This window comes from Saimiri boliviensis, chromosome 16, assembly GCF_048565385.1.
Source record: "Saimiri boliviensis isolate mSaiBol1 chromosome 16, mSaiBol1.pri, whole genome shotgun sequence".
NCBI lineage: Eukaryota > Metazoa > Chordata > Mammalia > Primates > Cebidae > Saimiri > Saimiri boliviensis.
In genome coordinates, this window is record NC_133464.1 from 82,448,652 (window position 1) to 82,465,650 (window position 16,999).

General features: G+C 44.3%; 1 pseudogene; it reads right to left on the reverse strand.

Annotated features, from left to right (window-relative positions):
- Nucleotides 1-1,739: 1,739 nt before the first annotated feature.
- Nucleotides 1,740-3,562, reverse strand: LOC101030144 (52 kDa repressor of the inhibitor of the protein kinase-like; annotated as a pseudogene).
- Between the last annotated feature and the right edge of the window lie 13,437 nt (nucleotides 3,563-16,999).

Here is a 16,999-nt window from a genome sequence, read left to right on the forward strand (position 1 = left end):
AGCTGGTATGGTCTCTGGAACATGATGGGTCCTCATAAATGTTTATTCCATTTTCATGAACATTGACCTTCATACAAAATTGTGCATCCCTGTTCTAATGTCTCTTAGTAAAATGGATCTGCTTAAATCTTAAACCCTTTTGTTAGAGCTGTTTTTTTGTAAGTCTAAGTAAAATTTGGTAACTTTTTTAAAAAGAAAATTTGTATTTTATTTCCAGTGAAATAAACAATACAAGATTGATTTTCTTCACTAAAAATAATAGCTATTATCTGCATTATTTCTAGGTAAACCACCAAATACTTATATTTTGTAGATTGTTCAGGTTTTGCTTATAAATCAAGATGAGGGCTGGGCACGGTGGCTCAGGACTATAATCCCAACACTCTGGGAGGCCAAAGCAAAAGGATCGCTTGAGCCCAGGAGTTTGAGATCATCCTGGGAAACACAGTGAGACCCCTGTCTCTCCAAACAACAACAACAACAACAACAACAACAACAACAAAACACATTAGCCAGGCAGAGCAGGCAGCATATGCCTGTTATCACAGCTACTTGGAAGACTGTGGAAGGAGGGTCACTCGAGCCCACAAGGTCAAGGCTGCAGTAAGCCATGACCACCCACTGCACTCCAGCCTTAGCAATAGAGTGAGCCCCTATCTCTCAAAAAAAAAAAAAAAAAAAAAAAAAAAAAAAAAAAAATCAAGACAAGGCTGTAGATATACTCATGGAAAAAGACAAAGGAAAACATACAAGTCAGTTGCCGGTATCCATGGCCTCTGATTCTATCTTGACCGTGAAACAGAAGTGTTTAACATGTACTTGCCAAAAAGCTTATGAAGATGTAGCATCAACAAAGTAATGCAGACAGCAGCAGCCAAACGTAGTACAACAATGGTGGGCTCTTCCATTCAAACTTGCACCATAACTTGTTCCTTTAAGTTCATTTGGTAAAAACAAAATCTACACTGAAATTCTTGTTTGGCAAACTCACATGTTTCTCTGTCTGGTAATTCCCCTTACTGTACATTACAGATTTTTAGCTACATGTATGTAAAACTCCTACCAGTCACGGATCAATCATGGGCTTCATTGTAACATTTTATAAAATTTTTTCCTTCCTCCCACACCTCCTCAACATCTATTTCTTGGAAGAATTGATAGCTCAATACTCGACAGTTGGATCCACAGTGATAATAAATGTTATGTCTAAAATGACAATAAAACAATTCAAGAGGCTGGGCTGGGTGGCTTACACCTGTAATCCCAGCACTTTGGGAGGCTGAGGTGGGCAGATCTCAAGGTCAGGAGATCAAGACCATCCTGGCCAACGTGGTGAAACCCCATCTTTACTAAAATTACAAAAAAAAAAAAAAAAAATTAGTTGGGTATGGTGGTGCATGCCTGTATAGACCCCGCTACTAGGGAGGCTGAGACAGGAGAATTGCTTGAAGCCAGGAGGTGGAGATTGCAGTGAGCCAAGATCGAACCACTGCACTACAGCCTGGTGAAAGGGCAAGGCTCCTTCTTAAAAAAAAAAAAAAAATTCAAGAATGCTGCTAGCAGAGCTCACACAGAATGAAACCTGCAATGTCAGTGTCACTTTCTGGAAGAACAGATAGGTCCTCAAAACAGGAAAGTTGAAACAGGGCCTATTCAAAGAGGCAGATTATCGATAGCCAAAGTGTTCAATGGGAGGCCTATAGACAAGATATTCAGTGATTAAGTGGCCTATATACATCTTACAGCTTTTTTTCAAATATCAACTCTAAGAGAAGCCCTATTTTTAAAGTCTCTTCGGTATTTTCAGCAGTTTTTGAATTATCTGTAGGAAGCTCTGACGTAGTTGTACAGAGTTGATATATGTGTTTACCATTAAATCTAGATCATGTTTTATATCAAAATGTATGGTATGCAAAGCCAAGTTACTTGATCTTTAGTCTGTCAATGTGTTTGTCAAATATACTTTGAAATGCTTTTGTCTGTTTTCATAGGGCTCGTTCTCAACCTTCATCACAGGAAGAATACATGAGACCTTCCTCAGTGTGTACACATCAATGCATACACATCTGCCTGATATCAGGCAGATTGAGGGCTTCATAAATGGTGATGGAAGCTTTATATCTTTTACTCTGTGTTTCCATTTGACTGCAACAGTGAAGCTCAGCGAAGAGCATGTTGGGATCGGGTAAGTCTCTTCTGTACAAGGCATTCCTCTGATGTATGGCATTTGAGTTATCCCATGACTGATGGTACCTGAGATATGCATTTAAGAGCCCTGAGGTGCTGTTCTGAGAATAGATCTTTCAGCTCCTGAAGAACATGTTCCACTGTTGGAGTGCTTAGGTTTCTTTACAGTAACGCTGAGGTTAGTTGAGATTCCAAGTTGCCTTGCTGAGCTCTGTGGAATTTCCCAGGGAGTTTCATTTGAATATCAAGTTTGGTTGCCAAATTTGTGGCTTCCTCAAACCAAAACTCATGATGAGCTTCAATATTTTCCATCACTTCATTGAGTGCATGCAGTATGGCCGTCAAGCTATTGGCTGCAAAGAAGAAATCAGAGGTTTGCCCCTGGAGATTTTCCCCACAGGCTCTTGTAAAAGATAGGACATTTTAAAGAACAACAATGATAACAATGAAATCAAAATCTGCTGCTATACTACAGAGGACAAATGCTTGGCCAGCTCTACAGCTTTCCATCTAGTATTTGGGTCACTATTTATACCATCTAACAAGTGCTTACGGGAGGTCCACTACAATTCAAAAGCATCATACCTGCCTTTCCACAGAGAATGGCAGATTTCTTTTAGTCCTTTACCTTCTTCTTCACTGTTTTGACATAGAACAGAAATTACATTGTTAAGTTCTAAAAGCAGTTGCAGCAAACGATGAAGAAAAGAACAAACTTCCTCAGTTGTTCCTATAACAATTGTTCTAGGGATTGTGGTAGCAATTATTCCTCAATTCTCAATTGCTCCCATCATAGGCACTGATTTTGCCAACCACATATTTAAGGCACGGGAAGAGCAGAGTATGTAGAGATCGTTTGAGGGGTTTTCTCCAAAAGTCAGAAGCAAACAACTTCCATTTTAGAAGAAAATCTACCGGACACAATGTAAATCTGGCCATGACAATACTCCATATTTAGTTCCCACTTCTAATTTGCAGGGTGAAATTCCACAGCCAGAACTTCTGCATCTGCCTCATAAGGTGGGAAGCCCACAAATCCTACTCCCAGGTCACGAGATTCATCAACAAACCTCACCAATGCCGTAGGTGCTCTTCCCTGGCTATGCCAGTGATCATGGAAAACAAGTGTGAGTCTCTCATGTCCCTGAGAGTTTCTTCCCAAATGCAGCTCTCACAGACTCCAGCATCTGATTCGATTGTATTTTAGGAAAAAAAAAAATAGTGCTCATGGTTGTCGTCTCAAAGCACTTTCTCAAGACCTCTTCACCAGAATGTATTTGTACTCCAGCAGAGCTTCGATGTTATGAGGAGTAAAGAGATCTTCTGGCATTTCATCATCCTCATATCCATCCAGAGATGTGTTTTGTTTTCCCATCAAAATCAAAATTCCAAATAGAGATTTTAGGTGTTCTTTATTTTCTTTCTCTTTAGGGCAGGCGTCCCCAAACTTTTTACACAGGGGGCCAGTTCACTGTCCCTCAGACCGTTGGAGGGCCGCCACATACTGTGTTCCTCTCACTGACCACTAATGAAAGAGGTGCCCCTTCCTGAAGTGCAGCGGGGGCCGGATAAATGGCCTCAGGGGGCCGCATGCGGCCCGCGGGCTGTAGTTTGGGGACGCCTGCTTTAGGGGTTAGAGGCAAAATGGTCACATCCTTCTTTTGGCTGGCTTCTTCTGCACTGGGGTTCTGGACACAGCTGTTGTTGGTTTCTTTATGTTTTCATTCCTGCTCAGAAGTTTCATCAACTTTTTTCTGTTTCAGTGTCGTGATTTCATCTTTAGTCAATTCTTTTATTCATTTTCTCTGTCTACTATGTGGACTGTTCAAATGACTGGTAAGACTAAATATTGTTGGTATTGTGTTATATCAGATTTCCTATTAGGACTAGTTCTACAGATGGTAGAGGACTCAGAAGTGGTTGGCACCTAATTGAGAATGTGTATTTAATTAATTAGATGTTTATCTTATAGGTTTGCTCTCTGACATTTCTCCACCTACTTTGTGCATCTGGATGAATCCTGTGGGAGCCTGAGGAAGACCAAGTTGGACCATATGCTCTTTTGCATACATGTGTGGCCACTACAGTCCTGCACTGTGGCCCCACACTGCCTCGGGAGGGAGCAAGGCCAGCTCTGCAGGGTTTGGCATCAGCAGAGAAGCTAAAACTAGTTTGGTAGCTTTTGGTTTGTTTAAATAAGTAGAGATGGAGTCTCACTATGTTGCCCAGGCTGGTCTTGAACTTCTGGGCTGAAGCCATCCTCCTGCCTCAGCCTCCCAAAGTACTGGAATTACAGCTGTGAGCCATGGCTCCTGGCCCTGGTTTGATAACTAACTTGTTTTCTTTTTGTTTTTTGAGATGAAGTTTTGTTCTTGTTGCCCAGGCCAGAGTACACTGGCATGATCTTGGCTCACTGTAACCTCCACCTCCAGGGTTCAAGCGATTCTCCTGTCTCAGCCTCTCAGCTGGGATTACAGGTGCCCGCCACCACACCAGGCTAATTTTTTGTATTTTTAGTAAAGACGGGGTTTCGTCATGATGACTGGGCTGATCTCGAACTCCTGGCCTCAGGTGATCTGTCCACCTCGGCCTTCTGAAGTACTGGGATTACAGGCATGAGCCACCATGCTGGCCCCTAGTTTGATAACTTTTGACTTCCATTTAATGTACACAAGGCAAAGACAAAATAATAATAATAATAAAAAACAAAAAACAAAAAAATGAAATAATATACACAAGGCAGAGATAATTACTTTTAAAAGCTAAAAGCCAGGGAAGTTGAAGAGTGTCTGGGATCTTACCTGAAGCTATTTGAGACCATAGGAGTGTTCTCTGTGGGTCATGCTCCCAGGGATATTTGTGATCACCGAAGAGAAAAGTTAGCTCAGATCAACTGTATTTATAAATGTGACAATATTAAATGTCAGCTTATGACATAATGAGGGGAAAATTGCATTTATCTCTCTACCTTTTACAATCATTTATTCATTTATTCTATATTTATTATATGCCTACAATAGATCCTGAAGCAGGCCCTGGAACTAGCTATAGGAGTAAGACGAAAAATCTACCACCATGGACATCATAGTCTCGTCCAGTGGTTCTCAATCTTAACTGCACATTAGAATGGGAGCTTTAAAAAAAATCACTGATGCCTGGGCGCAGTGGCTTACACCTGTAATCTCAGCACTTTGAGAGGCTGAGCCAGATGGATCACCTGAGGTCAAGAGTTCAAGACCAGCCTGGGCAATATAGTGAAACCCCATCTCTACTAAAAATACAAAAATTAACTGGATATGGTGGCAGGAACCTGTAATCTCAGCTACTCAGGAGGCTGAGGCAGGAGAATTGCTTGAACCTAAGAGGTGGTGAGCTGAGATCATGCCATCGCACCTCAGTCTGGGCAACAAGAGCAAAACCCCATCTCAAAAAATAAATAAATAAAAATTTAAAAGTCACTGATCCCCAGGCCCTGTACCAGACCAATTAAATCTGAATGTTTTGGGGATCAAGCCCATGGGTCAGTAATTTTAATAGCTCCTTAGAGGACCCTAATATATAGCCAACAGTGTATATGTGTGTATGTATGTGTAGGTACATGATAAATGTATCCTTTCCCATCCCTCCCCTCACCCTAAGGCATACTGAGAATCTTAGAGAGGGGAGTACTCTACATACGTTGGAAAATTCCTTTCCTTAAACGAGTAGAAAGGAAATTATAATACCATCTGATAAGTGAAAGACACAGGTGACTGCAGGTTACTGTAAGATCACGTAGATGAAAAACGTAGCCAAGGCCAAGGAGATCAGTGAATCTTGTCCAAAAGGAGCAATGACTCCTAAAAGAGTTAGCCAGGCAAAGGGAGATAGGGTCGGTTTTTCCAAGTAAAAGGCCTCGGCCGGGCGCGGTGGCTCAAGCCTGTAATCCTAGCACTTTGGGAGGCCGAGGTGGGTGGATCACGAGGTGAAGAGATCGAGACCATCCTGGTCAACATGGTGAAACCTCATCTCTACTAAAAATACAAAAAAATTAGCTGGGCATGGTGGCACGTGCCTGTAATCCCAGCTACTCAGGAAGCTGAAGCAGGAGAATTGCCTGAACCCAGGAGGTGGAGGTTGCGGTGAGCCGAGATCGCGCCATTGCACTCCAGCCTGGGTAACAAGAGCGAAACTCCATCTCAAAAAAAAAAAAAAAGGCCTAAGCTCAGGCTGGTCTTTGGCAAATTCTTGTTCAGCTCTTTCCCCTTCCGTGTTCTTCCTCCCTCAGTACTGAAAGGTCTCTCCTGAAGAGTACTCCATTCTAAGTCACTGACTCAGGCTCTATTTCTAGGGAGTCCCACCTAAGATAGTTGGTGCCAGAGGAGTTCCAGGAAGCTGGACGGACTTCTGGAGTTGCATCATCTGCTAGACAATGGATCACGAGGACCTCGGTGGAGTATCGTCAGTTCCCAGCATAGCTGCCCAGGCTGCCTTTTGCCTGTGGTGGGCTGGAATATGATACAGGTGAAAGGGAATGCAGTGGCTGGTCCCTGGCTTTGTAGAGATGAAGGAAAGTAGTCATCGAAGGTACCTTAGAATTCGATGACTGCAGCTGGTCACCACTAATGTGCTTAAGAGAGGAAATGACAGGCTCAGGTGAGCTAATCATGAATGAAAAGTGCAGTGTGAGAGGCAGAGGGCCTGCTGGACAGCATTGCAAGAGACTCTCATCACCTGTAGCTGGAGGACAGGCCAACCTTTCTCTGCAACAAACAGCTACAGTGAAGGCTGAATGTTCAGTCACAGCAGATCTCCTTTGCTAAAGGCAGCCCTGCAAGGGTAGGGTGGGACTTGGAACTGTGAAATAAGGCTATATCTCATTGCTGGATAGATGCAGCATTTGACCCCCAAATTCCACCAAAGCAATGTGCCTGCAGAAGTGATCCTTTCCGCATTGTTGAAAGATAATGCCTTCCTTTCTTTGCTATGCAGAAGTCTCAGCTGAAATGAACCCTTATATGACAATGTTTTCCCTCCTTCCACCTTCCACTTTTGGACACCAGACCAAAACTGGGGTCACACTTCATCATGACTCAACTGGGGTAATGCTTGCTGTGCTGAGTGGAAGGGGGCTACAAGCCGAAGTGTTACTGGACATGGATAATGTATACCAGCAAAACGGGGAGAATGTCTGGGAAGGGACCATGAGGTGCGGGACCAAGGGGCACAGCATATTAAGCTGGGCCCACAAGACAGGATTTAATTCCCTGGAAAGTTACCATCCCAAAGAAGATGAGGGTAAATAATGATAATAATAATAACAATTCCCTGGAAATTGCCTCAGGGATGGTTCTATTATGCTGCTGGATGACTCTTGGAAGCTTGGGGGAAAAGTGGCATACATTAAATGAAGTGGAGAGGCCAGAATTGCGATGGCAGGTTGTGGAGGAAGAGGTCAAAGGGCTCATGGAAGTAGGCATGCCGGAACAGATCTACCATCTAAGACCAGGAAGTCTACCAGTGATTACTTTCCTCCGGAGGGTAGGAGGAAACTAATGGATTAAGGAACTCACCGGGCTGGGCGCAGTGGCTCATGCATGTAATCCCAGCACTTTGGGAGGCTGAGGCAGGTGGATCATGAGGTCGGGAGTTCGAGACCAGTCTGGCCAATATAGTGAAACACCGTCTCTACTAAAAATACAAAAAATTAGCTGGGCGTAGTGGTGTGCACCTGTAGTCCCAGCTACTTGAGAGGCTGAGGCAGGAGAATTGCTTGAACCTGGGAGGCAGAGGTTGCAGTGAGCCGAGATCGTGCCACTGCACTCTACCCTGGGTGCCAGAGCAAGACTCCATCTCAAAAAAAAAAAAAGAAAGAAACTCACCTGTGAAAGAGATAGTCATCATTGTGACGCTGCCTTCTGCAGCTGAGCCTGATGATAAGTGATGCTGTTACAGAACCAGACTTCCTGGTAGCAAAGGAGATTAGAGCATTCCAGAATAGCAGAGGCCAGGTGACAGCACTTAGCCATCAGAAGCACTTAACCTTTACCACTTAATTACTGTAATGGGCAGCCAGGTCAGGATGTCAGCCAGGGGGACTGACCTTCGGGGACCTACGGAGAGACTAATCGAATATGGTGTTCCTAGGAACAAGAAAGATGGGTAGGAGAATAGTGCAAAGGAAAAAACAGCGCTGAAGTGTATAAATAGAAGATAACCTGCAATTAATAATAGGTTAGCAGAAGGTTGAGGTCAGGCACCCCAATGGAAAGTCGTGATCTCTTGTCCAGTTTCCAGACCGGAGCCATGTCTCATTCTCAGAAACAACTGACTGAAAGAGAGGCTGCGTTATCATGAGGAAGGACTGATTTAGAGTCAGGTGATAACTAAGGTCTGGGCCATGTCTACCCTCTAAGACCAGGAAGTCTACCAGTGATTATTATCCTTGGGAGGGTCCGAGGAAACTAATGGAGTAAGAAACTCACCGGTAAAAGGGATATCTGTGAGTATTCCTAAACAGGTTCCAAAACAGGCTCACTGAGTCTGTGAACTCTACCAGTGGTTATTTCTCTGGTTCCTTCATGGAGAATGGAAATACCTAGCGCTTGGCAGGATCCTCACATTGGTTTCTTGAGCTGTGGAACTAGAGCTATTTTAGTAGAAACTCCAAATAGGAGTCCTTGAAACAGACCCTGTCCCACCAAGAGGAGTATTGCAGGCCCCGAGAATGGCAGACATTAGCGCCATCCTCAAAGACTTAAAGAACGCAGAGATGGTGCTCTTTATTTTAACCCTACTTAATTAGCCAGTCTGACCCCTCTCAGAATCACTGGATGGGTCACAGGTATACTACAGTGGACTACCAAGAATTTAGCCAAATATTGGCCCCACTGAAGCCGGTTTGTAAGATCTGGTATCTTTACTAGAGCATATTACTACAGCTTTGGTGTGTGTATGTATTTGGTTGGTGCAAAAGTAATTGCGGGTTTTGCCATTACTTTAACTTTTGCACTAGCCTAATAGCTATCAATCTGTAAATGTATTCTTTTCTATATCCACCAGGAAGAAAGAGCAGTTTTCATCACATGGCATGGACATGATATTCTCTTGCCAAGACACTGTTAATTATCCTACTTTCTGTCACATAATATAGTCCAAAGGGACTTGGACAACCTGAGCATCCTGCAGAACACGGCTTTGGTCTCCAATATTTATGACGCCGTGTTAATTAGATCTTAGAAGCAAGAAACGGCAAGTACTCCATATGCCCTGGTAGGAAATATGTTCCCCACATGCAGTCCCCGCTCCCTGCTCCGCCCAGGCAGAACGTGAACCTGGGCCTCTGATCACTGACTCAGAGCGGCCCAGCCAGAGCCTGCACTCCCTGGCCGCCTGAGTGGTGCGGTCAGCACAAGCCTGCCACCCTCCTCCCTCATGTGGGGCCAGATGGGCAGCGGTCTGAGCCACGTGTCCATGCGGGAGAGCAGGCTGCCCGTGATCTCCATGAGCATCCCAGGGCCCGGCTGCAGCCACGCAGGGCCCACTTCGCAGGTGTCCCCATGCATTGCTAGGCACCGTCACCAACTATGTGTGTCGGACCAAAATCAACATGTAGTCCAACCCAGATACCTTCTCTGTCTCCGCCTAACCCCGGGGAGCCTGGGTCTGCCTCCAAGGCCCTTGAAACAAGTGGATGTTGGCCGTGTGGCCAGGGAGCTGCCTCCCGCTAGGTGCTGGTGGGGAGGGGAGGGTGAGTCCCTGCTGGCCGCTTCCCCTGACAGATTCCAGAGGGACGGGAGCCCAGTAGGTACATACCAACTCCCCCTGTCCCCCAGCTTTGAGGGGGGCTGGGCTGTTTCCCATGCAGTCTCAGGGGAGGCTCCTAGGAGGGGGGTCCTTGGCCCTGGGTCTGGATAGATAGGCCTGGGGTCACAGAGGTGGGGTAGAGTCGTTTCCCTGGTAGAGAAAAGCCTGGCCAGAGGCACCGCGGTGGAGAAGATGAGGGATCACAAGCTCTGGGCCAGAGGCCCCAGCCTTCCTGCAGGGCAGTGGACCCCCAGCCCAGCCGTCTACCGTGGTGGCCTGTAGTGCTGAGCACTTGAAAAGCATTAGGTCCTGGTTGTGTTTCATGAGTGTGGTAGACACATGGACCTCAGAGACTTAATGCCAAAAAAGGGTACAAAGCGTCTCCTTAGTATTTCTTCATGATCATTGAATGTTAAAAACTTATTTTGGATGTATGGACTCGAAACACATGATTAAAATGGAAAAAAAGAGGGATGTTCTCCACAAGGTGGAAAATAGGGCGTAACGAGACGCAGAGGACAGCCGCATCGGTGAAGTTTTTACAGATCCAGGGGGCTGGGATATGCTGGAACATCCCCTCCAAAGTATAAGACAAGTTCCTGTAGCCTGAATTCCTACCACGAAGAAAAAAAAGCAGAATATTTGGTAGGCGTCTTTGGGTTTTAGAGGCAGCATATTCACTGTGCTTGGCAATATATTGATCAGATGACGTGGAAAGCTGCTAGCTGTTAGTGAAGCCCAGGGTGATAAAGGGCTGTGTGGTAGGTACCTTCTTTGGTACAAGCAGACCTGCCCCTTGGACTCTGTGAGCCGGCAGATCCCATGGTACTAGAGGTGTCTGTTGTAAAGAAAGATGCCACGTGGTACTTCTGGCAAACCCCAATAGGCGAGTCACAGCACAGACCCCAGGATTCTGGAGGAAGGCCAGCCATCTGCTGCAGAGAACTATACTCCATTTGAAAAACAGCTCTGTCATGATACCGGGCCCTGGTAGAAACTGAGCATTTGACTATGGGATGCTAAGTGAGCTTGAGACACCAAGTGATCATAAGTTGGATTCTGTCAGACTCTCTGTGTCATAAGGTCAGCTGGGTGGAGCAGCAGTCCCCTGTAAGGAATCCAGTAGGTCTGCAATTAGGTTCAAACAAGTCCAGAGAGCATGAGTCCAGAGAGCACAAATAGGTGGCGGAGGCTGGGTGTGCTGGCTCACACCTGTAATCCAAGTACTTTGGAGGCCAAGGTGGGCGGATCACCTGAGGTCAGGAGTTCAAAACCAGCCTGACCAACATGGTGAAACCCTGTCTTTAAAAATATATATATATATATATTATTAAAAAAAAAATAGGTGGCAAAGATCCCCATGTCACCTCTACTGTTGTACCAATGCTGCTCCCTAAATTCACAGCTATGGCCTCAGGGGACCTCCCCATGAACCGTTGACAACGAAGGAAAAAAATCCAAGCTTGGATCCTGGATGGTCAGCTGGGTGTGGATGCAAGCTGAACACACCTGCTGCAGCTCTTGTGCCCCACTCAGGGGTGGTTCTGAAAAGGTGAAAGGGAAAGCTTCCAATTTGGCAGAGCTTCAATCCGTGCATTTAGGCATTAACTTTGTTTGGACAGAGAAGAATGTTGCCCATATACTCATGGGCAAAGACAAATGTTAGCTTCACTTGTTGGTTGAGAGCCTGGAAAAAGGAAGATTGGGAAAGGCTGGAGAAGAGGCAGGTAAACAGACTTATGGGAGGGGGCATATAGTGTAAGGACCTTTTAGTGCATAATGCCCATTAGAAAGTTTCCACTCAGAAGAGGCATCAACCAACTGTGTGGACAGGATGACTAGGCAGGCAGATACTAGGCAGCCTCTGTCTGTGGCCACCCCAGTTCTCACACAACGGGGCCATAGATGGAGTAGCCATGGTAGCAGAGACGGTGGCTCTGCATGGGCCCAACAGCCCGGACTCTCTCCAAAGGTGATAAAACTACTTTTGCTATTGAGTGTCTGACCTGTTTGCCGCAGAGACCAACACTGAGTGCTCAAGAATGCCAGACAGCCACTGGGTGGCAAGTTGATTACACTGGCCCTTCCACCCTGGAAGGAGTCCCATTTCATCGTGACCGGGTTTGACATGTATTCCCAGTACAGCTTTGCCTTTCCTGCCCATAGTGCTTCAGGCAGTACCACTACTGAAGAACTTAAAGAATGTCAGACAGTCTGACACAGGATCTCACATAACACTGCCTCAAACCAAGGATTTCACTTTCTAGCAAGAAGGTACAGTGTTGGGAACTTGACCAGAGGATCCACTGGTCATACCATATACCATACCACTTGGAAGCTATCAAACTGATAGAATGGAACAATGGACTTTAGAATGCATAGCTGAAACTCCACCTTGGAAATAACCCCTTGTGAGGTTGGATTGTTATCCTTCAGGACAATGCAAATATACTCCTTAGGCCAATGGCTGGTATATGGTGCTGTGTTCACAGTAGATAGAATACATGGATCCAGTGATCCAGGGATAATCAGGTCCTGATACTCAGATGTGGGATGCTTTCGTTATAAGACACAATAAGAGTCCCACTAAACCAGAAGCTCTGGTGGCTCTCTGATCACTGTGGGCTCTTAACAGCAGAAGATCTACAAGCAAACCCTCAGAAGGAGGTGGAGGCTGCTGCTACATAATGAGACCAGAGAGGAATATATTGGGTCCTCAGGAGATCCACTGCAGGCATTTCTTGGTATTCCTGTGCCTAGGTATAATTGTAAATAAATAAGTACAGCCACCACAGCCTGGTAACAGCATGATAACCAGGGTCTGAAACCCCTCAGGGACAAGTGCCTGGTTCAATCCATCAGTCAAGCCACCTGCACCAGCAGAAGTGCTAGCTGAGGTGGAGGGGAATCTAGAAAGGGTCGTGCAGGAGGGAAACGAGTACCAGCTATGGCCTGGGGACCAGCTGCAGCAGCAGGGGCTGTACTTTGTCCCATTACTCTTGTCTTTTAAAAATTTCCCAGAAATTGGGATTAGAAACTACTCAGATGGAGAAACTTAACATGAGAAGCAAATGATCTCAGCAATACAGAGAGTGGACCATAGTGAATGTTTTTTGTTTCCTGCCCAAATCCACTTTATAAGCTCATGCATCTGTACTCCAGCTGCTGGGAATGTTGGATAACAATTTCAGCTAACTTCTTCTCTGGAGAATTTCCCTTGGTTAAAACAAGAGCCAACTCATGCATGAGGTTCTGCTGCAATCCTGCCCCTGAAGAGATCATTCAATGATGGATCGGCATCTATGTCCAAAGAGCTGGCCTTGTTGGCCAGCACTGGGTGGTGAATTTCATGGGATCAGTGGAAACTCATTTTTGGTTCTTTGTCCTCTTGGCCAATCCTCCCTCCTCCATCACCTTCTCTAGAGTGCACGGTCCTAATAAAACACTTTAATAAGAATTTCTTTCTCAGGCTCTGTTTCTAGATAACCTGATCCAAGACTATCGCTGGCCTAATTAAGACCCTGGTTATCAGGAGTGTCTTTGAGCGTTGTTTTTATATGCAGAAAAGGATTATTCCGAAGTTTCTCTTGAGGAGTGAAATACTAAGACATGCTACAACATGATGACCATTGAAGACATTATGCCAAGTGGAAGAAGCCAGACACGAAAGACCACATCCCGTAGAAAACCATTTGTTTGAAATGCTCAGAATAGGCAAATCCATAGAGACAGAAAGGACATTAGCAATTGCCGGGGGCTGGGAATAGGGAAGAGTAAGAATGGGGGTAATTGTTAATAGGTGTAGAGTTTCCTTTGGGGTGATGAACATGTTTTAAAATTAGATTGCGGTGAATGCTGTGCAACTCTAATATACTAAAAACCGCTGGATTATACACTTTAAATGGGCAAATTTTATGGTATGTGAATTATATCTCAATAAAGCTGTTGAAAGAGCTATGAGGAAATAAAGAAAATATTCTTTTAAAAAATCTTTGCCTTAAACAGTTAATATTGAACTTTTTAGTTCCAAATTCAATGTCCTAGTTATACCTTCCAGGCATCCCCAAACTTTTTACACAGGGGGCCAGTTCACTGTCCCTCAGACCGTTGGAGGGCCGCCACATACTGTGCTCCTCTCACTGACCACCAATGAAAGAGGTGCCCCTTCCTGAAGTGCGGCGGGGGGCCGGATAAATGGCCTCAGGGGGCCGCAGTTTGGGGATGCCTACCTAAGGCTTTTACATTTGGTTTACGGCTCTTACTATTCTTGTGGTAAGTATAGTAAATCTTAACAGTCATTTGCAATTAGCCTTTCACTAACTTTCAGTCTCATTCACATACTCAATTATCTTCAAACCAACATTTTAAACTGTATTTACAAATTTAATATTTTACCCCATTCATAAGTACTTCAAATGTCTAATTTAATTCCTTCTTGAATCCTTACATAATAATTTTTAAGCTAATAATAAAACAATAAGGCAAACCTAAATTTTTCTTTGCTGTTCTCATACCATCCATAAATTTAGTAAGATTTCATCTTAAAACTAGAAATCGAGTGCTCCATTTTGTGTTTTAACTTTTAATTATCTTTTTATGAAGCCAAAAATCTCTTAAACATGATAAGTACATAATATACCAGATATACAGAGAATCCTTTTAATGGTATGGTTTTAATTATTTTACACCTTTTTATTCCTAATTGTAAAAAGTCCAGAAATTAAATGAGGCATATGTACTAAAAGGCCAGGTACTAATCAGATAAACAGAAATAATTAGACCAGAGATCTTGGCAGGTTCTGAGACCTGGAGTAGATATCCAGAATGATTCATCTGTCTATTCCAGCTATCGCATCTAAGCCCCTCTTTGTAGTCATTTTGTCTTGGACTACAAAAACTGAAGCAAAGTGTTGGATTCAAGTTACATACATTACCTGCATCTCTACTCACAAAAACCTGCAGCTTCCTACCTGGTAAATCACTTGATTGGATTTTTATTTACAAATTTTTATAATAAAATTTTTTGACTCTTAGACTGTATAATAGGAAATAGGAAAAATAGGAAGAGAGACATATGTCTTTTCCACTCAACATATAGAAAGTATTTGCACTTAAAGGCCGGGCGCGGTGGCTCAAGCCTATAATCCCAGCACTTTGGGAGGCCGAGGCGGGTGGATCATGAGGTCGAGAGATCGAGACCATCCTGGTCAACATGGTGAAACCCCGTCTCTACTAAAAATACAAAAAGTTAGCTGGGCATGGTGGCTCGTACCTGTAATCCCAGCTACTCAGGAGGCTGAGGCAGGAGCATTGCCTGAACCCAGGAGGCAGAGGTTGCTGTGAGCCGAGATCGAACCATTGCACTCCAGCCTGGGTAGCAAGAGCGAAACTCCGTCTCAAAAAAAAAAAAAAGAAAAAAAAAAAAGTATTTGCACTTGAATTATTGCATTTGATTGCACTCTCCAGAATTCACAGATATTAAAAATTATTTCTACCTGTTATTTTCTATGATGTGTGTTCACAATATCTGAAGTCCTTGTACTATGTGCATTAATCCTATTTGCCAAAAGATTGTACATTTCTCTGCTCATCCATGCAGTAGGCTGAGGAGAATGTTCTGCCAGGTGCTATGCTAAGTTCTGGAACTACAGAAATGAATAAGAGCATTTGTTCACACTTATGGAGTTCAGACTCTAGGTAGGAAAGACCTAAAAACAGAAAATCATTTTAATTACTTGCTCAGCGGCTCCTTTTTCATAGGAAAAGAGGACAAGGATTTCATTCAATGACGACTTGACTGTTTGTCTGATTCACTGCTGTTAATACCAGCACCTAATACGTAGTCACACTCAGTATTTGTTAAATACATGGATACATGCTAAAATAGAGTTATATAGAGGGAGTATGGGAGCCTCCAAAAGGGACATTTGCCTAGTTTAATGTGGAGATACTGGACTGGAGGGTGAGGTAAGGGTGTTACTTCAGAATTATAACGAAAAATTTCTTAAAGATGAGAACTAAGCTGAGTTTTGGGAGGCAGAGAAAATTAGGTAAAAGCGGAGTTGGTGGTTGCTTAGGAGTTCCCATATCTTGTGGAGGAACTTCAAGCAGTTTCGGAGTGCCAAGACATCAGTCTGTAAATGTAAGCATTTACAGAGAAATCTGGAAGGGCTTTCTAGGCTGTTTTATGTATTTCCATTTTAGTCTCCATATCAATATGCTTATTTTTAAAACTTGTCCATGGATCCCTACTACACTGATGCTAAGGACTGCATCTTGTCTGTTATCCAGGTTCCCAGCACAATAATGGGGATATGGTAGTTCCTCAAAAGTTAATGAAGATATGAATGAAAGAACAAACGAAAAGAATGACAAGTAATGGCACTGTGTGCACTCTTCAGTGACGAAGTCATCTGGATGGTGGGGATGTCAGGAACGGAGCCTATACCAGGTTAGACAGAGACCTACTCAGCATCTTAACTCATGGTGAGGTGAGTTTAGTGAGCCTCACATCTGAGAAATAAAATCAGAGAGAGGAATGTTGGGAGTTTCAAACTGCTTTCCTAGCGGGAAAGTGAAAACACACAAATATGGCGGGGTGCGGTGCCTCAAGCCTGTAATCCCATTTTGCTGAGGCCGGACGATTGCTCGAGGCCGATTACGAAACCAGCCTGGGCAACATCGCGAGACCCCGCTGTGTTGTAGAGACCTCATCTTTACAAAAGAACAAAATTGAAATTAGTGGCAAGCGCCTGTAGTCCCAGTTACTGGGATGAGGAGGGAGGATCGCTCCACTGCACTCCAGCCTGGGCGACAGAGCGAGACCTTGTCTCAAATAGAGTTAAGACAGACAGATAAGATAAACAGACTTTAGAATGTATTAGGCTTTGTAATTTCTAGGTTCCAATGAGCCGCAAGGGAAAGGGCCTGGCCGATTAGTATGTTACACCCGGAAGTAAAGAGACGAATAGACCGTCGGTTGCACGTTGCAGTCGGGCCGGCAAACTAGGGACACCACCGCGCAGAG